Source organism: Pelobates fuscus, chromosome 4, assembly GCF_036172605.1.
Source record: "Pelobates fuscus isolate aPelFus1 chromosome 4, aPelFus1.pri, whole genome shotgun sequence".
In the NCBI taxonomy this organism is placed as follows: domain Eukaryota; kingdom Metazoa; phylum Chordata; class Amphibia; order Anura; family Pelobatidae; genus Pelobates; species Pelobates fuscus.
The window spans coordinates 262,507,310-262,533,026 of NC_086320.1; positions in this window are offsets into that span (position 1 = coordinate 262,507,310).

The following is a 25,717-nucleotide window of genomic DNA, read 5'->3' on the forward strand; positions in this document are numbered from 1 at the left end:
CCTGGGTTGTCTACTTTAAAAAAAAATATGTACATGTGGGGTGTTTTTCAGAGATTTATGACCGATAACAGTGTTACAATGTCACTATTGATACGTTTTTAAAATGTATGTTTTGAAACCGCAATATCCTACTTGTACTTATATCCCTATAACTTGCAAAACACTGGGTGTTTTTAGACTCAGGACAAAATTTTGAATCTATTTAGCAGTTTTTTTTCATTAGCTTTTGTAGATGAGTAAAAGATTTTTCAAGTAAAAGTCAAAAACATGTATTTTCTTTAAAATTTTCACGATATTTTATTATTTTGTAAAATTAAATATGACATGATAGAAATAATGGTATGTAAAGAAAGCCCTTTTGTCCTGAAAAAAACAATATATAATTTGTATGGGAACAGTAAATGAGAGCGAGGGAAATTACAGCTAAACACAAACACCACAAAAGTGTTAAAACAGCTCTAGTCCTTATCGTTCAACATGGCCAAAACAGTCCGGTCCTGAAGGGGTTAACCATACCCTTTTTCTACATTGTTTGAGTGATTGTTTTTATTTTGACTTTTTCACTTATTTGGTGGTATTAATACCTTTTTGATAGCAAACACGTATTTACAGTTTGATATTTTTATATAGTGTCATGTATTTTGGGGTGTGGGGAGTTCATCACAGTATTGTAGTGATAGCTGTAGTTTGGTTCATTAATATAAGTATGATTCTGTCTGTAATAAATACATCACAAGTCTGGTGCACAGAAATGGAAAGAAAAAAGAATCAGAGCAAGAAGAAGGAAAAACAGAAAAAGAAGAATCTATTATTGAAATACTTTTAAAAACAAAAACGTACAGAGCAAGCAACTGTTATACAGACTGACTCTGAGGAAGATAAAGTACATTATCAAGAAGCAGAAAAGATTGCTTGTTGCAGCACATCAAACACAACGGACCCTGAAGTTCTAGTTGAACCGTTACAATAAGAGATGAATGTCCACCTCCAAGTAGCGTTTCCAACACACAGGAAATTTTACAGGAAGACTTTGATTGGTAGCATCCAGCTCTGTGGCCAGATGTATTGAAAGACAATACCAATTGTGGTTGTTGGGGTGAGAAGATATACTAAAATAAACAAATAAAGGTATGGACAAAGATTATAATGAACAGTCCTTCAGTGAGTTTATTTATTCAAAATCATTTAATGGATGAGAGAGACATATTTGGGATTGGCTCATGGTGGGGCATAGTATGGACTCTAATCTGCAAAAAACAGACAAATATTCTCCTTTAACAGGTACAAAAAATAAATATATATATATAGCAGAAAACAATACCTAACTCCCACAAGATGTAGCTTCCAAGAATCTGAGGAGGAAAACATAAACAAAACCTAACATGATACAGTTGGATACAATGTAGAAAAAAGTGATTTGCACTATAGAATGCAAAACAAAAAACCCTCTGTGGCTATAACTAAGGTAAAATATAAAATTTATATAAATACCCAGAAATAGGAAGTGCGAAGACTCCTCAACTTCTATGTTTGTGAGTGTTTAATAGTTCCCCCTTTTTTATGTTTTTTTAGCGCTTTTTTGTCTGCACTATTGGTCTCCCTTTGTACTTTTAGGTCGTGCTATTTATGGTTTTATGTATAAGATATTGAAGATGTTGAGGAGTCTTCGCACTTCCTATTTCTGGGTATTTATATAAATTTTATATTTTACCTTAGTTATAGCCACAGAGGGTTTTTTGTTTTGCATTCTATAGTGCAAATCACTTTTTTTTCTGCTTGTATATTCCTCACATTTACCCTGGTGATTATAATGACACAAAAAAGGAGCATGTTTTCTGAGCTGAAATCCACGAGAGAAGCTAGATTTAATTCATTATTTTCTAGCCAATTAGAAGGTGTGCCAATTTTAAAGAATGCTAATTATTTCTTTAAGTTGGAAAAGATTGCGATTAAAGAAACTAAAAAATGGTGGGAGATCTCATTTCTAGAAGCCTATATTAAAGATAACCTAATTCCTAGAGGCTTAAGATTGAAGAAAGATCTCGCGAATGGTTTAGAATTTTCAGCATACGCTTCTAGATGGGATACAGCTCTTGAAAAGTGCTCTTTAACGTTAATGGAAATTATCCTTGATTTTGAAAAAGATAATCTGAATAAATTGTCCATTGATATGGATAATTTAGAACAAGATTTCTGCTTAGATAAAGACGATGAAGGTTTTAAAAATAAAGAAAAATTTCTGATTGAGAAAGTGAACAAAATTGATGAAAAAATAGCAGGAACAAAGAATAGAAAATATGTTAGAGACAAAAATGATAGAGATTCTAATTTCCATTCAATTACAAATAAACCAAATAGGTTTAAACACAATGGTGGCTATAAGAGTGATTTTAACAACTTTAGGATAGATAGAAGAGGAGAAAAAAGATCTTTTAGTCCCAATTATCAGAAAACAAATGGGCCTAAGGTTCCATTTAGAAATAAATCCCCAACTAAATATAGAAAGGATACATCTGTAGAGAGTCCTTGGAAAGTGGTTAAACCCCAGGGAACTAACAATAAACAATTCCCAATAAAAAATTTCCAACAGAAGAAAGATCTCTCAAAGATCCATTCAGACTCACAAAAGATCTTTGAGGAGATCGATAATTTTTTAGACAAGGGGCGAAACCGAAAAAAGGACAAATAAATCAATTTTTCTCCCCAAAACTACCCGAAGTAGATTTGACGAACAGATTTGCCCCCCTGGGGGAGTGGAATGCCCCAGGGAAAAGGAGGCGAGTAAGCGAAGGGACGACCCATTCGAAATAAGAACTTTAGCCCTATCTAAGGGTATTTTTATAATTGATGATGTAGTTTTATCTTTGACCGAGATTTTAATTTTAGAAAAAGGTTTAAAATTCTCTCCAAATACTGCTGCTAAACCCTTTGACTTATTTATTGATCTTAATAAGTTTGTAAGGAAAATGTCTATAAAGAGATTTTTTAAAATGGAAGGTTTTTGTAATTAGAATGATAATTCAAATAGTTCTCCAAAATCAATTTTTAAACCTAGGTCTACTTTCTTCCCTAATGAAAGAGGTCATCAATTAGAGGCCTTTTTTAAAATGGTTAATAAGGATATGAATAAAATAGATTTTAAACTGAGAAATTTTAATTTAACCAAAGAGATAAACAACGTATTAAAATCGCTTAAAGAACGTAAAGATATCGTTATTAAAAGTGCCGATAAGGGGGGTGGCACTGCGGTTATGTCTACAGAGTATTACCTTAAAGAATCAGACAGACTTTTAGGGGACACTACCACTTATAAGAAATTATCCTCCAACCCCAACGCTACTTTTAACAGCGAGTTAAAAATATTACTCATTAAATATAGAGAAGAAGGTATTATTGATGATAAGAATTTTTCGTTTTTATATTCAGAAGCCCCAAGGATTCCGACTCTTTATTTTTTGCCCAAAGTGCATAAGTCAATAACCCAGCCCCCTGGTAGACCGATTATCAGTGGGTTCGACTCACTTACATCAAAGTTATCTGAATTTATAGACTTTTTTTCTTCAAAAATATGCCCAGGGGGCGAAGTCTTATTTAAAAGATACTAAGAGTCTGTTACAAGAATTGGAGTGCCTTGAATGGAAGAAAGATTATATCTGGGTTACAGTTGATGTAACATCACTGTATACTGTTATTCGACATGACCTTGGGCTTGCAGCAGTCAAGTCAGCTTTAGATTTAGACTCAGAGATATCAACAGATTTTAGCAATTTTCTGTTGGACAGTATCTATTTTATTTTAACTCATAATTTTTTCTCTTTTAATTATGATTTTTTTCTTCAGTTACAGGGAACCGCCATGGGTACCAAGTTCGCGCCGAGTTATGCTAATATTTTTTTGGGAAAACAATTTTATATGGAAGAATAACCCTTTCGGCGCGAACTTGGTACTCTGGAGGAGATATATAGACGATGTTCTTTTCATCTGGGACGGTTCATCTGGGAAAGAATTTAAAAGATTTTATTGATTATATTAATTGTAATCAATTCTTTTTAATTTTTTCTCCGACTTTTAGCTATGATGAAATTAATTTTTTAGACCTCACGATTTTTATTGAAGATGCTAAAATTAAGACTAAAACTTTTTTCAAGCCCACCGATGCTAATAGTTACATTAATACGGAAAGCAACCATCACCCTAATTTGGCTTTGCGGGGTCCCACGAAGTCAATTTACAAGGATTAGGCGGAATTGTACTGATGAGGGAGTTTTTCTAGATCAGGCATCTTTTAAAAAAAAAATAAATTTATAGAAAAGGGGTATACAAATAACTTTATTAACAAGGAGATAACGCATTCTTTTAACAAAGATAGAGGGGATTTATTACTTAATAAAGATAGGAGGGCGCCATTGGTTAGAAATAAATTTGCCTTTTCTTTTAACACCCAATATAATGTTGATGCTAAACAAATTAAAAAAATATTAAATAAACACTGGCCTTTATTATTAGAAGATGATTTTTTTAAAAACAGAACTTCCACCGGTTCCACAAATTATTTTTAAAAAAGGGAGGAGTTTTAAAAATGCATTGGCACCTAGCACTTTTAGGAACAAAGATAAGCAAGGAGATGAGAAACGTGGAGGTTTCTATACATGTGGTACCTGTAAGAGTTGTCATTATAAGAACAGTAAAAGCTATTATTTTAGTAGTTCAAGAACAAAGAAAAAATTTAAAATTAGGCAACATATCACTTGTAATTCCACACATGTGGTATACCTTCTGACATGTGGGTGTGGAACCCAATATGTCGGACGGACCATTAGGCCAGTGAAAAAAAGATTTTTAGAGCATTGTAACAATATTAAAAATAAGTTATTAACCCATTCAGTTCCGGTTCACTGTATCAGGTGTCCAAATTTTAATCCCGGTGCTTTTTCATGTATTGGGATAGAAAAGGTGTGTCTGGATGAGAGGGGTGGAGATTTAGTATTAAAATTAAGACAGAGAGAAGGATATTGGATCCATACCCTAAGAACAATGCAACCTGATGGTATGAACGTAGATTTCGATATGGCATGTTTTCTGTGACTGTTTATTTAAATTTTAGCATGAGGGCTTTATGGTGTCCTGTTGAAGAATTTTAAGGTATATTATTGAGATGTGTTTTTTTATTTTACTTTTTATATACATTTGTCATTTTTAATGATATTTATTTAGTATATATTCTTTTGATCTTTTTTTTAATTCATTTTTATATTTGATGTGTTTATATAAGTTTCTTATTAACTAACTAAATACATGTTGGTTTGTCCTGATGGGAGTGCCTGTGCATCCCATTTTAGGAGTCCTATTGATTTCTTCCGTTTGGAATGGAACGCATGTGCGTTCCAAGGAAAGTAGCTGCCCCTTCCGGATCAAGTGGAACGCATATGCGTTCCACATATAGACTTATGATAACTTCCGGTGTCGCCCGGAAGTGACGAGACGCAAGTGTCCGGAATGGGGACTGGCGACTGTTTCCGGAAATATGGAGAGTGAGGCTTGGGACGCAAGCGCTTTCAAGAAGCGCGAAAAACGAAGAAAGAGGAAGAAACACGGATGGATGAAATTACTTTCAGGTGGACTTACTTGGAAGCTTTGTCTTTTGATTGGTTTAAAAAAATTTTGGGCAGGGTATTTAAATGTATGTGTTTGTATACTGTGTATTGTTGCCACAAGCCCCTGACGAAGTCTTCCAGACGAAACGCGTAGGGTGGCAAGCTTTATTTCACTTTTAATTATTTTATTGTGGACCCTTTTTCATCCAATTTTGTCTTTTAATCCTGGCGGTTTCATCTGTACCTGGTAGCTGACAGTGGATGTATATATTGATGGGCCTTTTTAACTTCTTGATTTTGTAAGTGTACACAATAAAGCATTTCTTGGAATATTATACAGTTACACACTATGTCCTTTTTCTGTGCTTTGTTGTAAGTACTTATCTTCACATACAAGAAGAAAAGAAGCACTTGAAGAAGACTGAGTATACGCTGCCTTTTAACTTCTATGTTTGTGAGTGTTTTATAGTTCCCCCTTTTTTATGTTTTTTAGCGCTTTTTTGTCTGCACTATTGGTCTCCCTTTGTACTTTTAGGTCGTGCTATTTATGGTTTTATAGTTGGATACAATGTAACTGCATTTTTTTTTAAATGCACTCACAATGTGTTGGAAAAGATCAAGCCTTAGGGTGCCTCCCCTGGTATAGGCTGGGGGGGGGTTATCACCTTCTTTAGGTCCATCCTGGTGCAGAGCTGGTCTGTGACGAAAATCAGAGAATCAGAATATTCAGCTTCATAAAACATTCTTTATTTTGTTCAAATGAATATTAAAAACAATATTCCAAAATTGAATATTTCTAAAAGATATGGTCCAACGCGTTTCTTCCACTATATGTGGACTTCTTCAAGGACAAAAAATTATAATACAGTGATACAAACAAAATACACCCTTAGGTGTCAAACTGCCTACCCCCCTCATTACCAACGTCCTTTCAAAAATGTTATTAAAGAAAAAAGTATATTGTGACAAACTTCCATTTTCAAGTGAGTTTGCCACGAGTTCCTGGAGGAGCCTGCTTGCCAGGCTCCTACCCACAGACTATGGACCTTGTAAAATGTGATATAAAAGTCTCCGTTCGTGTATGTGGACTATATGGTTCGGGAACCAAACAGCCACACAAACCGGAGACCACCCTGGACCTTGTTAAGTTTAATTGCTAATTTGTAACAATTTCCACCTCAGTGTTCGTCTGAGTGGCCGCAATTCCTATGAACAACCACAAGGTTGCAGCCATCTTGTTCGCATGATCGCAAGCAGTGGTGTTTGGTCGTCGAGTTCATGGAACTATTTTCAGATACTGAAACTCCCGAACACCGCTGGACTTCCATGATCGCCTGCGTTCGGTTTGACAACACTTGGAAAGACACTGTTCAGTGGAAACGTTCCTACGGACAAGGGAAACGTTCCTACGGACAAGGGAAAGCTTTTTAAACTACCGAATTATACCGACTGCAAGCCCTGATTCTCTGGAAATATTTTGGGCATGGGACTGATTTGGGTGATTTTTGGATATATTGGTCACCCAGATCAGGGCTATAATGGGATGTAACTTTTGTGGGGTTTTATGTATTTTTATAGTACTTTTGGGGTGTTTGGGGAAAGTTTTTTTTCTGTGCTTGGAGATAATTGGATTAGATTAGTACAATTCCTGATACAATTATCGCCCAGGCACAGTGGAGGGATTATCTGATTATGTATGTGAGTGTCCTGGACCTGAGAGCCTATGTAATTGTGTATTTCTTTCTACTGTGGTGTACTCTCAGGTCCAGGGGGAGTGCCCCTTGCATGGGGACATGCATATAAGGCCAGTTGTGGCTGCCATTAAAGCATTCCTGCTTGTACTCCCAGAACTATGTGTCATCTGGTTACTGGGAGGGGAAAGGGCTACTCTTTAATCACTGTTACAGTGTGGAGGATTCAACGGGCAAAGTCCTTGTAAGGACTAGAGCCCCCGGGACTATGTGTCATCCAGTGCCTGGGTTTGTCTAGAGCGAATTCCCCACTCGGCTTCAGGAGTGAGCGGTTCCAGGACTAGAGCTCCTAGGACTGAGTGTCGTCCAGTACTTGAGGGTTGCTAGAGCGAGTTCCCCATTCGGCTCCAGGAGAGAGCGGTTCCATGGCCCCAGTCAAGCCATGGCGACTGTGGGCAGAAGTGCTGTGGTTTGTCCCCTGTTCCAGTTAGGAATCGGTCCTTGGCGGAGGTACCCAGCCAGGGGGTACAGGGAGCTCCGCTACACATATATTAATTTGCCCTCCTACCCACACAAACCCCACACCACACAACAACTCCCCCCATACACACACATTACCCCCCCACACACACTGTACCCCTCACACGACCTGCCCCCACACACACTGTACCCCTCACACACACACACACTATACCCCTCATGCACAAACTGCCCCACATACACACACACTGCATCCCTCACATACACACTTTACTCCATTCACAAACTTCCCCACATACACACACAAACTGCACCTCTCACACACACACACACACTGCACCCCTATACATACATACGCACGCACGCACGCACACCTTACACACACATGTTGCACCCCTCGCACACACACACTACAGCGCCTATCCCAGCAGACCCCAGGTAAGTTGTCAAACTGTTCTTAAACAGTTGACTACTTACCCTGAGAGGGCACTACTGGCACCATAACCACTACAATGTAATGTAGTGGTTATTGTGCCTGGATTGTTTCTTTAAATAATCTAGCAGTGCCACTCCAAAGATTAGGGGCCCAGTATATGCTGCAGCGCGTATATATAGAGAGTAGTGAAGAAAAGCCAGCACTCAAGGACTCATTTAGTTTAATCCATTTTAGTCAACGTTTCAGTTCATATTTATGAACTTTCCTCAGGACATGTGTGTCTGTCTGTGTCATGGTGTGTGTGTTTCTGTCTGTGTCATGGTTTGTGTGTTTTTGAAAATAGTGTTTTTACTCACCTTTGTTTTTCCCCCACGTCGTGCTGGTCTCGCCATGACTGGCCCTGCCTCTATGGCTGAGATCATCAAGCTTGATGGTCTCAGCCAATCCGCACTGACAGAGGAAGCACCTCTAGTGACCGTCTGAGTGTTTGTCACTAGGAAGCAAGGTGAACACTGCTTTTTCTCTGAAAAGTCAGTGTTTATATTGAAAATCCTGCAGGGACAGGCTATAGACACCAGAACCACTACATTAAGCTGTGTGTGTGTGTGTGTGCGCCTGCTAGTGAGTGGGCTCAGTGAGATTGTTTGTCTCTGAGGCTGTGTATCAATGAGCTTGTGTGTGTCAGTGAGATTGTCTGTGTCTGCATGTGAGCATGCTTACTGTATCATTAAACATTTTACTCTGAAAGAACCAATATTTTATATTAGAAAAAGCAATATAAAATATATATATATTACTCAATCATCTGGGGTGGCAAGACATAGCCTTACATATTACATGCGAAAATATATGGTGCAATAACTTATGGGGCTGGCATAGATTTTTTTTTTTCCAGGGCTGCTTTGTTTCCACAGTCTGGCCTTGCTACCATTGGGACATCACTTGTCACAGCTTGGAAATGTACCATTAATAAAAACTCTCGTATTCTATCTTAAGCCATTGTTCTGTTAGGGGCCAGGAACCAGACAAAGACAGAATGTAGATGCAAAATACCTTTATTAAAATATAACAAAAATGAAATAAACCAAAAGCAAAGTGGAGGAGGCAAGTAGGGGTCGGGCACCAAAGTGGGTAGTCAGACAAGCCAGAAGCAGGAGAATGGAGAGCAGCAGAGTCAGGAACTGGGAATTCACCGGAAAGAGGGCGTTTTCTGTGAAACAGGAAACCACGCAAGGGCAAGGAGGTACTGGGACTTGCTGCTTAAATAGACTGTACTGATTAGCAGCAGGGCTGGTTACTACAATCAGGTGAGTAACAGTGGCAACAATAATGAACGAGCTGATTGTTAAAATCAGCTGAAAGTTTAGACACAGAGAAAGGAATGGTTGCTGTTCAAAAACAGCAAAGAAACCCTGACCGTATCCTCCCCTACCCCCATATCTGCTGGTGGATCCAGACTTCATGGGAAAGCAGGCATGATAGAAACAAAGGAGGGATAAGGGCATGTGTAACGGCTACCCAGGTTGTTTAGGGGTATCACCCGTTCCTTCCAGGCAAGATGTTCTTCCAGGCAAGATGCTGTGCTGTAGTGTAGTTGCGATATCCCATCCGCTGGATCAGAGTAGAGAGAGGAGCAGAGCTCTTAAAAGAGCTAGTGATTATGCTGAACAGGTTCCCTTTCAATAACGAGACGAGGCTACGTTTTGAAGGGTTAAGCAGAACTGATTTAATGACCCCAAAAGCAGTTTATTTTATGCAGGTTTTACAGTAAAGTTACCACCCACTGGACCTTGTGGGGCACTGAAGGTGAACATACAGCAGCCAATTAGTTACAGATTTACAGTACACCCTGTTCCAAATTATTATGCAAATTCTATTTAAGTGTCAAAAATATTAAATATTTTGTTTTTCAGTTTAACTCATGGATGGCATTGTGTCTTAGGGCTTTTTTGATCACTGAAAACAATCTTCGACACCTGTGATAATTAGATTGCCAGGTGAGCCCAATTTAAGGAAAAACTACTAGAAGAGGGTGTTCCACATTATTAAGCATAGCACCATTTTCATGCAATATGCGGAAGAAAAAGGATCTCTCTGCTGCTGAAAAGAGTGAAATAGTTCAATGCCTTGGACGAGGTATGAAAACATTAGATATTTCATGAAAACTTAAGCGTGATCATCGCACTATTAAGAGATTTGTGGCTGATTCAGAGCACAGACGGGTTTGTGCAGATAAAGGCACATTGAGGAAGATTTCTTTCGGATCAAGAGAGCAGTTGCTAAAATACCATTACATAGCAGCAAACAGATATTTGAAGCTGCTGGTGCCTCTGGAGTCCCACGGACATCAAGCTGTAGAGTCCTCCAGAGTCTTGCAACTGTGCATAAACCTTCTATTGTCAGGATCGGGACAGGGATCCAACACGCAGAGTACAAACAGTAGCCAGATACGTATACCGGACCTTAGAATGGCCGGACTAACGCAAGTAGTACAGTATAGAATGGTCAAAGACAAGCCGAGGTCGAGGGTAACAGAAGACAGGTAAGCGAGAGACAAGCCGAATCAAGGGTAACAGAGATAAGCAGAGTAAGGTAAACAAGCCGGGTCAAAACCAAAAGGGATAATAGAATACACAAGCACTGAGTGACTAGAACAAGCTAGAACCACGACAGGGCAATGAGCTAATGAAAGAAGCTCTGTTAAATACCCTGTTCAGAGCAGTAACCACGCCCCCAAGGCGTCCTGATTGGTCCTGCAGCCATTGACTGACAGGTTGTTCCGGGGGAGTGTCCTGATGACTACTTCCTGCCTAGATGCTGTAAAAGGCAGTCACTCCCTCGCGGCCGGCCTAGCATGACCGGATAGACCGCGGGGAAGGGAGCCATCAGACCGTCTGGATGGAGGAACAGCTAAGTCTCTACCTCTTTCGGAGGTAGAGACCACAGGTACCCTGACAGTACCCCCCCTCTCAGATACGCCCACCGGGCGGAATGAACCGGGACGAGATGGGAAGCGAGAGTGATACGCCCTGCGGAGACGGGGAGCATGAACATCCTCCTGAGGTACCCAACTCCTCTCCTCAGGACCATATCCCTTCCAATCAACCAGATATTGTACTCTCCCCCGGGAGATTCGAGAATCAATAATAGAGTTAACCTCATACTCCTCCTGACCCTCCACCTGAACGGGGCGAGGAGGGGCTATTGTGGAGGAAAATCTGTTACATATGAGTGGTTTCAGCAATGAAACGTGAAACGAGTTCGGGATGCGTAAGGTATTAGGAAGAGCTAAACGATACGCAACTGGATTGATACGGGTCAGCACCCTGTAGGGTCCAATATAACGAGGAGCGAACTTCATGGAGGGCACTTTTAAACGGATGTTCCTCGTGCTCAGCCATACCCTATCACCTGGAACAAAGACCGGAGCCGCCCTTCTACGTTTATCAGCGTGTTTCTTGACCAACATAGAGTTGTGCACAAGGATTTGTCGAGTTTGATCCCACAACTTCCTCAAATTGGCAACATGAACATCAACCGACGGCACCCCCTGGGAAGGGGAATCCGAAGGAAGAATAGACGGATGAAAACCATAATTCATGAAGAAGGGGCTTGAATGAGTAGAATCGCAAACGAGATTGTTGTGTGCAAACTCCGCCCAAGGAATCAAACCGACCCAATCATCCTGGTGTTCAGAAACAAAGCATCGTAAATATTGTTCAATTTTCTGGTTGGTACGTTCAGCAGCTCCGTTAGACTGAGGATGATAGGCAGAAGAAAAGTTTAATTTAATACCAAGTTGAGAGCAGAAGGACCTCCAAAAGCGGGAAACAAATTGGGAGCCTCTGTCCGATACAATTTGAGAGGGTATCCCATGTAGGCGAAAAATCTCCTTAGCGAATATCTCTGCCAATTCGGGAGAAGACGGGAGTTTAGGCAGGGGAATGAAGTGTGCCATCTTAGTAAACCTGTCAACCACGGTGAGGATAACAGTCTGTCTTTTAGAGATAGGTAGATCGACAATAAAGTCCATGGCCAAACAGGACCATGGTTTTTCTGGAACCTCCAAGGGTTGCAGGAATCCACATGGAAGCGTATGGGGTTGTTTGGTTTTAGTACAAACTTCACATGCAGCGATGAACTCCTCAATGTCCCTCCGTAAAGCAGGCCACCAGAAGTCCTTAGAGATCAACGCGTAAGTTTTGCGAATACCAGGATGTCCCGCCATCTTGCTATTATGTAAACACTGTAAAAGTTCCAGTTGAAGAGCAGGAGGAACGAAATGACGGCCCGCAGGAGTCTGTTTAGGTGCTAGATGTTGCAACTTAATGATCTCGGCCAGTAATGGAGAATGAATCCTGAGATTCGTATTAGCAATGATATTGCATTTCGGAACTATAGAAGAAAGAACTGGTTCAGGTACAGTAGAAGGTTCATATTGGCGAGATAATGCATCGGCTTTAGAGTTTTTAGAACCAGGTCTGTAAGTCAGTACATAATTGAAGTGAGTCAGGAATAAGGACCAACGAGCTTGTCTAGAGGATAAGCGCTTAGCCTCCCCAATATAGGACAAGTTTTTGTGGTCCGTCAAAATCGTAATAGGGTGTAGGGTCCCCTCCAACAAATGTCTCCACTCCTTTAAGGCTTTAATGACTGCTAACAGTTCCCTTTCCCCGATGTCATATCTGCTCTCAGGCCCAGAAAATTTCTTAGAGAAGAAACCACAAGGGTGTAACGGTTTATCCACCCCTAACCTTTGAGACAGAACAGCCCCAACTGCTGTCTCAGAGGCATCGACCTCGAGCAAGAAAGGCAGAGTCGTATCAGGATGGACTAGAATGGGAGCCGAGGCAAAAAGTTCCTTGAGAGTCTTGAAAGCACCCAGAGCTTCCTTAGACCAGAACTTAGTATCAGCCCCTTGTTTGGTCATATTGGTAATAGGCGCAATGATAGAGGAGTATCCTTTAATGAAGCGCCTATAGTAGTTGGAAAAACCAATAAACCTTTGGATAGCCTTGAGTCCTTTGGGCAAGGGCCAGTCTAAAATAGATTGAAGTTTTACAGGATCCATTTTAAAACCCTCCCCAGAAATCACGTATCCAAGAAAGTCTACCTGAGACTGATCAAAACTGCACTTCTCCAATTTGCAATATAGACCATGTTGCAGCAGCTTGTGTAATACCTTTCTGACCTGTCTATGGTGAGTCTCAATCTCCTTAGAGTGTATTAGTATGTCGTCCAGGTAAACAATAACACAATCATGCTGAAACTCCCTAAGTACCTCATTAATCAAATCTTGAAATACTGCAGGAGCATTGCATAGTCCAAATGGCATAACAGTGTATTCGTAATGGCCATACCGGGTATTGAATGCCGTCATCCACTCGTGACCTTGCTGGATTCTCACCAAATTGTAAGCCCCTCTGAGATCTAACTTGGTGAAGATTTTGGAGCCCTTAAGACGATCAAATAACTCGGTAATCAGTGGGATAGGATAGGCATTTCTGACAGTTATTTTATTCAAGCCTCGGTAATCGATACAAGGTCTCAGCGTGCCATCCTTCTTCTTAATGAAAAAGAACCCAGCCCCGGCCGGAGAAGAAGACCTCCTGATGAATCCCTTTTCTAAATTCTCCCGAATATACTCCTCTAGAACCGAGTTTTCCTGAACAGACAAAGGATATACATGGCCCCTCGGAGGCATAGTGCCGGGTAGAAGCTTAATCTTACAGTCAAATGACCTGTGTGGAGGCAAAGAATCGGCATTCTTCTTGTCAAACACTGCCCTTAAGTCTAGGTAAAGGTCTGGTATTTGTCTTTCTGTGGACTGAGTAGGATTCTCCGGTATGTTAATATTAGCTAATGGAGAAACCTTGCACAAACACCGATCCTGGCAGCCCTGGCCCCACGAGAGTATCTCTCCTAACTCCCAATCGATAATAGGGTTATGTTTTTTCAACCATGGGTACCCCAGAACTATGGGAACGGAAGGAGACGAAATGAGCAGAAGAGATAAATTCTCCACGTGTAGGATACCCACTTTTAAATTAATGGGTATGGTCTCACGGAAGATAACAGGGTCTAGTAGTGGTCTACCATCTATGGCCTCAACGGCCAAAGGTGTCTCCCTTAGCTGGGATGGGAAATTGTTCTTACTAGCAAAGGCTTGGTCGATAAAATTCTCAGCAGCACCGGAATCTATCAATGCCATAGCCCTTACTACTTCCTTCCCCCAAGTTAATGAAACTGGTAGCAGAAGCCTGTGATCTTTATAATCAGGAGTAGAGGACAAAATAGAAACACCCAAGGCCTGTCCTCTAGAGAGACTTAGGTGCGAGCGTTTCCCGGGCGGTTAGAACAGTTCGAGAGTAAATGACCCTTGGCTCCACAATACATACACAAACCCTCTCTTCTCCTGTGCTGTCTTTCCTCCTCAGAGAGGCGGGTATACCCTATCTGCATAGGTTCAGTAAGCAAAGATATCGTGGAGTCAGGACTTGGAACAGCGGGAGCTAACCTAAAAGAAGGTCTCTGGTTCCCCTCTCGAGTGTTCTGTCTCTCTCTTAGACGTTCATCTATACGAGAGATGAACGAAATTAAATCCTCTAAATTCTCAGGGAGTTCTCTGGTAGCAACCTCATCAAGGATTACATCAGATAGGCCATTCAAAAATACATCCATATACGCCTGCTCATTCCACTTGATTTCTGCCGCCAGAGACCTGAACTCTAGTGCATAATCCACCAGTGTTTGGTTCTCCTGTCTCAGGCGCAACAGTAATCTGGCTGCATTAACCTTTCTACCTGGAGGGTCAAATGTTCTTCGAAAAGCAGCTACAAATGCGTTATAGTTATAAACTAATGGATTATCGTTCTCCCATAGTGGGTTGGCCCATCTCAGAGCTTTCTCAATGAGTAGGGTGATAATAAATCCTACTTTTGCCCTATCTGTGGGATAAGAGCGAGGTTGCAATTCAAAGTGGATACTAATTTGGTTTAAAAAACCACGACACTTCTCAGGAGCCCCACCATAGCGTACTGGGGGGGTAATGTGAGAAGAAGCACCCACTGTGGCTACCTCTAGACCTGAACCGACAGGAGAAACAGGGGTATTACGTATCTCCTCTGGTGGGTTATTGGCACAAGCTAATAGAGCCTGTAGCGCAAGCGCCATCTGATCCATTCTGTGATCCATGGCTTCAAACCTAGGATCAGGAGCAGCCAGCTGACCGTTTGTACTTGCAGGATCCATTGGCCCTGTCGTAATGTCAGGATCGGGACAGGGATCCAACACGCAGAGTACAAACAGTAGCCAGATACGTATACCGGACCTTAGAATGGCCGGACTAACGTAAGTAGTACAGTATAGAATGGTCAAAGACAAGCCGAGGTCGAGGGTAACAGAAGACAGGTAAGCGAGAGACAAGCCGAATCAAGGGTAACAGAGATAAGCAGAGTAAGGTAAACAAGCCGGGTCAAAACCAAAAGGGATAATAGAATACACAAGCACTGAGTGACTAGAACAAGCTAGAACCACGACAGGGCAATGAGCTAATGAAAGAAGCTCTGTTAAATACCCTGTTCAGAGCAGTAACCACGCCCCCAAGGCGTCCTGATTGGTCCTGCAGCCATTGACTGACAGGTTGTTCCGGGGGAGTGTCCTGATGACTACTTCCTGCCTAGATGCTGTAAAAGGCAGTCACTCCCTCGCGGCCGGCCTAGCATGACCGGATAGACCGCGGGGAAGGGAGCCATCAGACCGTCTGGATGGAGGAACAGCTAAGTCTCTACCTCTTTCGGAGGTAGAGACCACAGGTACCCTGACATCTATTCAGCCACCACTAACCAATGCTCACAAGCAGAAACAGCTGCATTGGGCATAAAAATACATGAAGACTAATTTTCAAACAGTCCTGTTCACTGATGAGTGCCATGCAACCCTGGATGGAGTAGTAGATGGTTGGTGGACGGCCACCCTGTTCCAACAAGGCTGCGACGTCAGCAAGGTGGTGGTGGAGTCATGTTTTGTGCCGGAATCATGGGAAGAGGGTTGGTCGGCCCCTTTAGGATCCCCGAAGGTGTAAAGATGACCTCTGCAAAGTATGTGGAGTTTCTGACTGACCACTTTCTTCCCTGGTACAGAAGGAAGAACTATGCTTTCCGTAATAAAATCATATTCATGCATGACAATGCACCATCTCATGCTGCAAAGAATACCTCTGCATCAATGGCTGCTATGGGGATAAAAGGAGAGAAAGTCATGGTGTGGCCTCCATCCTCCCCTGACCTCAATCCTATTGAGAACCTTTGGAGCATCCTCAAGCAAAAGATCTATGAGGGTGGGAGGCAGTTTATATCCAAACAGCAGCTCTGGTAGGCTATTCTGACATCTTGCAAACAAATTCCGGCAGAAACTGTCCAAAAACTCACAAGTTCAATGGATGCAAGACTTGTGATGCTGCTATTAAATAAGGGGTCCTATGTTAAAATGTAACATGGGGGGCGGAGATTGACCACCAAGCGGAGTAGAAGCGGGGCGAGCTCCTGCCCAGCGGGCACACATCTGCCAGTAAAGAGGAGATTACCCAACCTGCAGACATCTTAGGGTGCACTACCCATGCTGGGGGTGCACCACAGAAGCGATTACCGCAATCCCGGCACCCGGCGGAGGAGGGAGCGTTAAACGCCGATCGCGGCCTACAGTACTCAGAGCCAGGGCGAGACGGCCGCTCTCCCTGGCCCAGGAACGACCTGCGAACACCCTCCCCCTTGGACCGGCGGGGGTCATCCCGGTCCTCCCCAGCCACGCTAAGCGCACCCAAGGACGGCCCGCAGGGCCACTGGGCTTTCAAGGGGTTGGCACCGTTACAGCACAGCCAAGGTGGCGGCCCAATGCAGGCCCCAGCTAAAGGGAACAAGCATCCAGCCGCAGCCTCAGCCCACAACAACCATGGACCAGCTTTGTGAACGCTTCTGGGCAATACTCCGCAACCGAGGAGCAACACAACATCCAACATCAAGCGATGAAAGCGGTGGCCGCGTGTATCCGCCCTGCCACCAGGCGCCGCCATTACGGAATGCTACCGCGGACCCCCAAAACAGCTACTTGGTGGGGAAAGGGCAAACGAACTGCAAAGCGGGAAGCAACTACCGGGCACCCGTCCCCACACAAGCGGAAAAAGGAGCGCCACGCTGGCCACACACACAAGCACTTCGCCTGACCCAAGACATGGAGCCCTACACGACAGGCGGCTACCCTCTACGGAGTCAACTGCATACCAGCAAGCTTCCTACCTGGAAGTGACACGGAATACATCTGCTCCCACGGACAGTGCCCACAACACCAACGCCCAGAAAGCCCCACCGTGCACGCATGCATGGCCTCCAGGGTGGGCATCGGCTGAGCTACCACACTGCCACGTCCATGTTACCAAGGAGGACCCTGCCTCCTGGGACACTTAAGTTACCTGCTAGCCTAGGCTCAAGAATTAACTTGGACACACTACTTAAGCTAAAGATTGCATTACATTTACACGTCTATGGGTTATTGAAGCTTACACTGCATGCTGTTATCCCCCTACATAACTCAATCCAAAGTGCACGTGTCTCCACAGTTTCATAGAAATGTTGTTCATGCTAACCATAAATAGCTTGACTTTATTCTGTTGCATGTAAACATGTATGCATCTATCTAGGTATTAACTAGCCTTTACATATCTGTCGAATCCACACAGTTAGACACATACTCATTAGCTACAGTCAGGCCAGTGGATTCTGTTCCTTGATAGTTAATAAGCATGTTTTACACCTTACGTGTCCAGTGTACACCAGCTGAATTACAAGTTTACCTTACCTTTAATGTTATATTAACCTCATAATTTGCCTAGCCTGTACTAAAAGTTACGTTGAAGTTTGAGTCATGACGCAATTAAGCAACTCACAAAACGGAATCAACGACACTAGTTTGCCGGTATAGTTACCATTACGCTGAACACAGCATCTTAATTGAGCAGAAAGTTAAGCGACGTCATTTTAGTTTATTATAGTTTATTTTATGTTTTGAATATGCCTAAGTAATGACAACGGATACCGCATAACTCAACCTTATAAAAATGTGCAAGATCAATCCTGTACCTCTATGTTTAAATGTTTTGTAATGAGCTGGATGATTGCCTTTGGGGTACCTCACAAGCGACTGTTCGAATCTTCTGCACTACAAAAATAAAGAATTTAAAAAAAAAAAAAGAGCGATAAAAAAAGAGAAAATAAATAAATTGCAAAACTGCAGCAAATAGATTTCTCACGTTTGTAAAAGCACATTGAACACAATGCCATGTAAATGAGACATATTCTTGTCCAGAAGAGTGTCAATATTTTGATGTGTTATGATGAAGATTCTTACCTAGGTATGTGTGTAAATGTGAGTGTAAATACACAGATAAAGCGGCGGGGACATGAATAATTCACACGTTTACTTCATCTGGCTGTGCCGTTAGTATCAATATGTACCTTGTTCCATAAATGTTTTCAAATTCTCACTAAATAAAAATAATTCTATTTGAAAATGTAACGTGACCTGTTAAAATGTTTAAAAAATGTAAATGTTGTTATAAGTTTGATTGAAATAGCTTTTGATTTCAGTAAATATGCTGCAAACACAACAAATGACAATTTTCAGTTATTTACAACCTATAAAGTGTTTTGAAACTTACTGTGCGTAATAATTTGGAACAGTGCATTGTACGTTTTTTATGTTTAAAAAAAATACTGTTATCATTAGGAGGTTTGTTCAATAAAATTTGAATTGTACTCTTAATAGTTGATAACATGAGAATTATGCTGACTGTTATTTACATCAATTATTTAGGTAAATTAGATAAATATCATTTGCATAATAATTTGGAACAGGGTGTATATGCCCCTCTCAGATCGATTTTAGTGAAGACCGTAGCTCCCTTGAGGTGGTCGAATAACTCCGTGATCAAGAGAATGGGGTAGGCATTCTTAATAGTGATACGATTGAGGGCCCTATAGTCGATACAGGTTCTCAACTCTCCACTCTTATTTTTCACAAACAAAAAGCCGCCCCCCGGCAGTAGAGGATGACTTGGAAATGAAGCATCGGTAACATACTCCTCCATGGCTTGATTCTCTGCTGCAGACAGCTGGTAAATCCGACCATGAGGAGGAATGGCATCAGTTTGGAGTTTGATAGCGCAGTCATAAGTACAATGTGGCAGAAGAACGCTGGCCTGACCCTTGTCAAACACATCTTGGAATTCTTGGTACTCAGCAGGCAACAAAGAGGCAGAAGATGTGCACAAAACTTTGACTGGTTTCCAGAGACAAGAAAATGTACATTGCTGGGACTAAGATAAGATCTCAGATTTGCGCCAATCAAATGTGGGTTTATGCTTCTCTAGCCAAGGGTATCCCAAAACAACCGAGTAATATGGAGAGGATATCACCTGGAGTTGGATCATCTTTGGGTTAGTATACCTGGTTTATTGGTTTTCTCTTGAGCATTTTATTATGCATTTATGGTGGTTACTTGTTAGCTGGTTACTGTTTACATACCTGTACTGCTATCAGCACTTTTTATGTACAATTTATGTATATCCACTATACGAATAAGACCTCCGCAGGCGCTCCCTGAACGAGGGTCTCTCTCGGAGTCTGATATCAATAAGGATGACGAAGGATATCAGTTCCTTGAGGTTTTAGGTAATTCTCTAGCTGCAATCTCACCCTTAATAGCACCAGACAGCCCATGTGAAAAGGCAGGCATGAGAGTCTCTTTGTTCCAGCCATTGTCTGCTGCCAGACAACTCGACAATTGCCAGGCATACTCGACAATTGTCCTCCTGCCCTGTGCATTAGACATGAGTTGTTTGGCAGCAAAGGTGGAGTGAGCTGGAATATCAAATACCCTTTTAGAGGACGCAACAAATTCAGGGTAATTGAAAATACTGGGTCTCTCTGCCTCCCACAGAGGATTTGCCCAAGCTAGGGCTTTTATCAGACAGGAAAGAAATCATGACCCGACTTTTCTTCTGTCTGTAGGAAATGCCTGGGGAACCATTTCAAGGTTTCCTCCAACCTGTTTAGAAAATCCTCTGCACTGAGCTGGGTTGCCCCAAAAATACTGAGGGTGCGGGACAGACTTAGTCATTCCTTTAGCCGCAACAGGTTCGGAGGCTACAACCGGTGCTAGAACAGTAGGGGAGGCAGAGGCGGTCGCAATCCCAGGCTGGCTGGATGCTGGATCCATATGTGCAGTATGAATCAGGAGGGTCTGCAGTGCATGCGCACACTGGTCCAAACAGTGGTTCTGCTGGTCCCACCGAGTAAATAGGTAAAGTATAGGGGGATTGTCTGTACCATCTGTATTCATGGCCCTTGCGTGATTTTAGGGACCTGGAACCAGACAGAGACAGAATGTAGACGTAAACACCTTTATTAATAAATAGCAAAAATGAAATAAACCAAAAGCAAAGTCCAGGAGGCAACTCCTCCAATCTTATAGCCATCCTGTTCCCCAACACTGCAGACCCTCTCCCGTTTAAGGAGATTGTACCCAAGCAAAGTCGGCCAAGTGCTCTAAAAACCCCAAACCCTCCTTTCTGCACCAAGATATCAGCCACTTACTGACATCTCTAATCTCCCGCTGCCTTTCCACTGTAGTGAATGGCACTTGTAATATCTCAGAGACTACCAGCTTGGCGGTCCTTTTATGTTTTAAGTTTTCTACCTAATTCCCTGAAATCATTCATTAGGATCTTCCTCAAACTGTCATTGGTACCAACATGGACCATGACCGCTGGGTCTTCCCCATCACCTCACAATAATCCATCCACTCTGTCAGAAACATGCTGGACCCAAGCACACGGGAGACACCAAACTGTCCAGTTGAGCCTATCAGAGCAGCAGATTACCCAATCTACTTTCGAATAATAGATTCCCCTACCACTATAACCTGTCTAGCCTTCCTAGCATTCTCATCCCCACCCATACTAGAGGGGCTGTTCCCTCAGTTGTTAGAAGGAATAGCTTTCTCTAGTACAACTACTCCTGAGCTGATGCTCCCAACATCTTCACTCAAATGGGCAAATCTGCTAAAGTCAGAGCTAGCTAGCCCTTTCCTCTTCCCTTCCCCCCGCTACCTCTCCCAACTGTCACTCAGCTATGTGCATGTTCCCCAGCTGTCTTATCTCCTCCCAGTCCACTACCTTCCCTCACTAAACTCTGCTCTGTGAGCATCAAATCCCTCTCAAGATTATCGATTTCCTTCAAAATCGCAATTTGCTGCTCCAGATCTCCAATCTGAGCTTCCAGAGAAGCCACTTGCACACACCTGTCACAGAGGTATAGACCCTGGATGGGTACATCAACGCATGCATACATGCAAGAAGATGTGCATTAATTCAGACCAGCAATCTTGCTATCACTCATTTCCCCAATTAGAAAAAACAGGACAGTAAAGCAATAATTACCTTGTTGGTTTAAACCTCTAGTTAGTTTTAACTCCTATTTTTTTTAACTGCTACTTGAAAGAGCCTACTTAACAGAGACTGCATCCAAGCAAATGTGAGCAAGCTCAGGGAGTTAGGAGGTTTAAATGGGAATACAAATCCCCCACAGGTGGAAATTAGGGGAAACTAACAAAGCAGCAAAAAGGAGGGGTACAAAAAAGAGTTACAGGAGAGGAATTGGGGTGCAGCGAGAGAAAGCTATTAACAATTTAAATGATATGCTCTCCTGAAGAAGTGAGTTTTCGAAGGAATGTAGACTGGGTGAAAGTCTAACAGAAGACAAGGGAGTTCCACATGAATGTGCAGACCTAGAGAAGTATTGAAAGTGAGCATCAGAGGTGAGACTACAAACAGAGGATAGATGTAGGTCTTTGGCAAAGCGTAGGGACCAAGACCTGACATACTCGTGGTTTAGGGAGGATAGGTAGGTTGGAGCAGCATTATGTTGAGATTTGTAAGCAAGTACCAGAATCTTATATTCTATATTGGGCCCTATATATTGCAGGAAGCCAATGTAGGTACTGTCAAAGGGAGGAGAATTGGAAGATGCAAGAGGCCAGGAAGTTGAGCCTCGCCGCCACATTCATTATAGACTGTAATGGGGCAAGTTGGAAATAGGACATGGACCAGCACCTAGGCTGTGTCCGGTGTTAAATTGGACATATGTGCGCTATGTTTTTGAGATGGAAGAGGCAGAATTTGGTAACTGACTGCACATGAGGGGTGAAGGAAAGGTCAGAGTCAAAGAGAACACCTAGGCAACGAGCCTGCGAGGTTGAGCTGATGGTAGCACTGTTGACTTGGAGGTAGGGAGACATGGGAGTAGCAACATTTGAGGAAAGAAAGACCAGAAGTTCCATTTTGGACTGGTTACATATAAGGAAGTGAGCAGCCATCCCGCTGGAAATACCAGAAAGATGGTCAGAGACAGGGGTCAAGAGGGTCTGTGAGAGATCAGGAGAGGATAGATAGATTTGTGTATCAAACACATAGAAATTATTTTGGAAGCCAAATGAGCTGATGAGTTTACCAAGTGAGGCTGTATAGACTGAGAACAGTAGTGAACGCCATCAGAGATGTGTTGGGGAGAAGAAGCAGAGCCAGAGGTAGAAACAGTGAACGAACGCTGGGAGAGATAGGATAAGCACCAGGAGAGAGCAGTATCTCATACAACTGAGATTTTAGAGGATGAGAAGAAGCTGTTGATGATCAACAGTGTCAAAAGCAGCAGAAAGGTCAAAGAGAATTAGGATAGCCTAGTGACCATGAGGTTTTGCTGGAAATAAATCATTGGATACTTTGGTCACAGCTGTTTTGGCATGGTGATAAGCATGGAATCCAGACTGAAGTCGGTTAAGCAGAGTTGGATTCAAGTATGTCTGTCAATATCACATACACAACTCTTTCAAGGTTCTTTCACAGTAGCAAGAAAGGGCAGTGGTTGTATGGGGAGTTAGGGTCATTGTTGGGATTTTTCAGAATCCGGGTTATGGTTACATATTTTAAGGGTGAATGAAATACTCCAAAGGAGGAGAAATTTAGTAAGAGAAGATTATCTACTTTCTCAATTAGGCCTTCTTGGTGAAGTATAATGCACGTTCAAAACTTTACTTACCGTATATACTCGAGTATAAGCCGAGTTTTTCAGCCCATTTTTTGGGCTGAAAAACCCCAACTCGGCTTATACTCGAGTCACTGTCTGTATTATGGCAATTTGCATTGCCATAATACAGACCGGGGGAGAGGGGGGCTGGCAGAGCTGTAACTTACCTGTCCTGCAGCTCCTGTCAGCTCTCTCCTCCTCCGCGCCGTCCGTTCAGCACCTCGGTCAGCTCCCAGTGTAAGTCTCGCGAGAGCCGCGGCTCTCGCGAGACTTACACTGGAAGCTGACAGAGGGAGCTGCACAGACCGCGCGGAGGAGGAGAGAGCTGACAGGAGCTGCAGGACAGGTAAGTTACAGCTCTGCCAGCCCCCCTCTCCCCCCCACTGGACCACCAGGGAAGGAGAGCCCCCCTCCCTGCCCTATATCAAGCAGGGAGGGGGGACGAAAAAAAATATATACAAATAAAATAAGAAATAATAATAATAAAAAAAAGGAGTATAAGGACCACTATGGGAGGGGGGGGGTATAAGGACCACTATGGGAGGGAGGGGGGTATAAGGACCGCTATGGGAGGGAGGGGGGGCATAAGGACCACTATGGGAGGGAGGGGGGGATAAGGACCACTATGGGAGGGAGGGGGGGGATAAGGACCACTATGGGAGGGAGGGGGGTATAAGGACCACTATGGGAGGGAGGGGGGGGATAAGGACCACTATGGGAGGGAGGGGGGGGATAAGGACCACTATGGGAGGGAGGGGGGTATAAGGACCACTATGGGAGGGAGGGGGGGGGATAAGGACCACTATGGGAGGGAGGGGGGGGATAAGGACCACTATGGGGGGGATAAGGAACACTATGGGAGGGAGAAGGGGGATAAGGACCACTATGAGAGGATGGGGGTGGGATAAGGACCACTATGGGAGGGAGGGGGGGATAAGGACCACTATTGGAGGGAGGGGGGTATAAGGACCACTATGGGAGGGAGGGGGGTATAAGGACCGCTATGGGAGGGAGGGGGGGTATAAGGACCACCATGGGAGGGAGGGGGGGCATAAGGACCACTATGGGGGGGATAAGGAACACTATGGGAGGGAGAAGGGGGATAAGGACCACTATGAGAGGATGGGGGTGGGATAAGGACCACTAGGGGAGGGGAGGGTAAGGACCACTAGGGGAGAGGTGAGTCAGGACCACTGGGGGGGGGGGTGAAGGAACACGGGGGTGGGGAGGTAAGGACCACTGAGGGAGGAAGAGGGGAAGTCAGGACATATGGGGGGGGGAGGGGGCGGCAACATTTTTTTTGCCTACGGCGGCAAATATCCTTGCACCGGCCCTGCACACACTGCATTCACACACTGCATTCATACACACACACACTGCATTCATGCACACACACACTGCATTCATGCACACACACGCTGCACTCATACACACGCTGCACTCATACACACACACATACGCACACACTGCATTCATTATACACACACTGTAAATAAATATTCAATTAATATATTTTTTTTAGGATCTAATTTTATTTAGAAATTTACCAGTAGCTGCTGCATTTCCCACCCTAGTCTTATACTCGAGTCAATAAGTTTTCCCAGTTTTTTTGGATAAAATTAGGGGCCTCGGCTTATATTCGGGTCGGCTTATACTCGAGTATATACGGTATAATTGTGAGCGTATCATAGTCTGCTATTGTAGAGTGTATTATGAAGGGCAAAACATTTATTTCCTAATTAAAAAATCATAATAAAAAGTTTGTTTTTTAAATCTTGTTGTAGTTCAAACATATGCCAGCAGGTGTAGACAGAGTATGTAAAAAGCATTTTGTAATGCTTGAAATCCTAAAAGCACTAGCGTAGCTTGCTCAACTTTATTTGATTTTTTTATGTTTTTTATGGTAACATTAGATTTCATTTCTATGGAGTGTTTAACTGTGATATCATTAGGGTGGTGATATAGATGTGTTACCATAATGTGCAAAAACACAATATAATTAATGTGTTATTATTTAGACTTCACAATTTATAGCAGTTCATAAGGGTAAAAGAAAAATTGTTCCATGGACTATAGCTACAGATATACATACAGTAGCTTTCTCCTCTATCATAAACTATAATGTTTATGATTTATTGATAATTTGAGGTATATATGAATTATTGAAAGCAATAATATAATAAGCCTTAATAGATGGGTGGGGCATTTCTTGGCACCATTAGTTTAACCATGCATGTGGACACAATGCAGAGTTGCTGCATTATGTGTACATTTGGTTAATATGTTGATATTGCATTCTTGTATCGATCACATATGAAAGCAATGAAAAGCAAAGAAAAAACAGCTGCACCCCAAACATATATTGTATTTTTCGGAATGTAG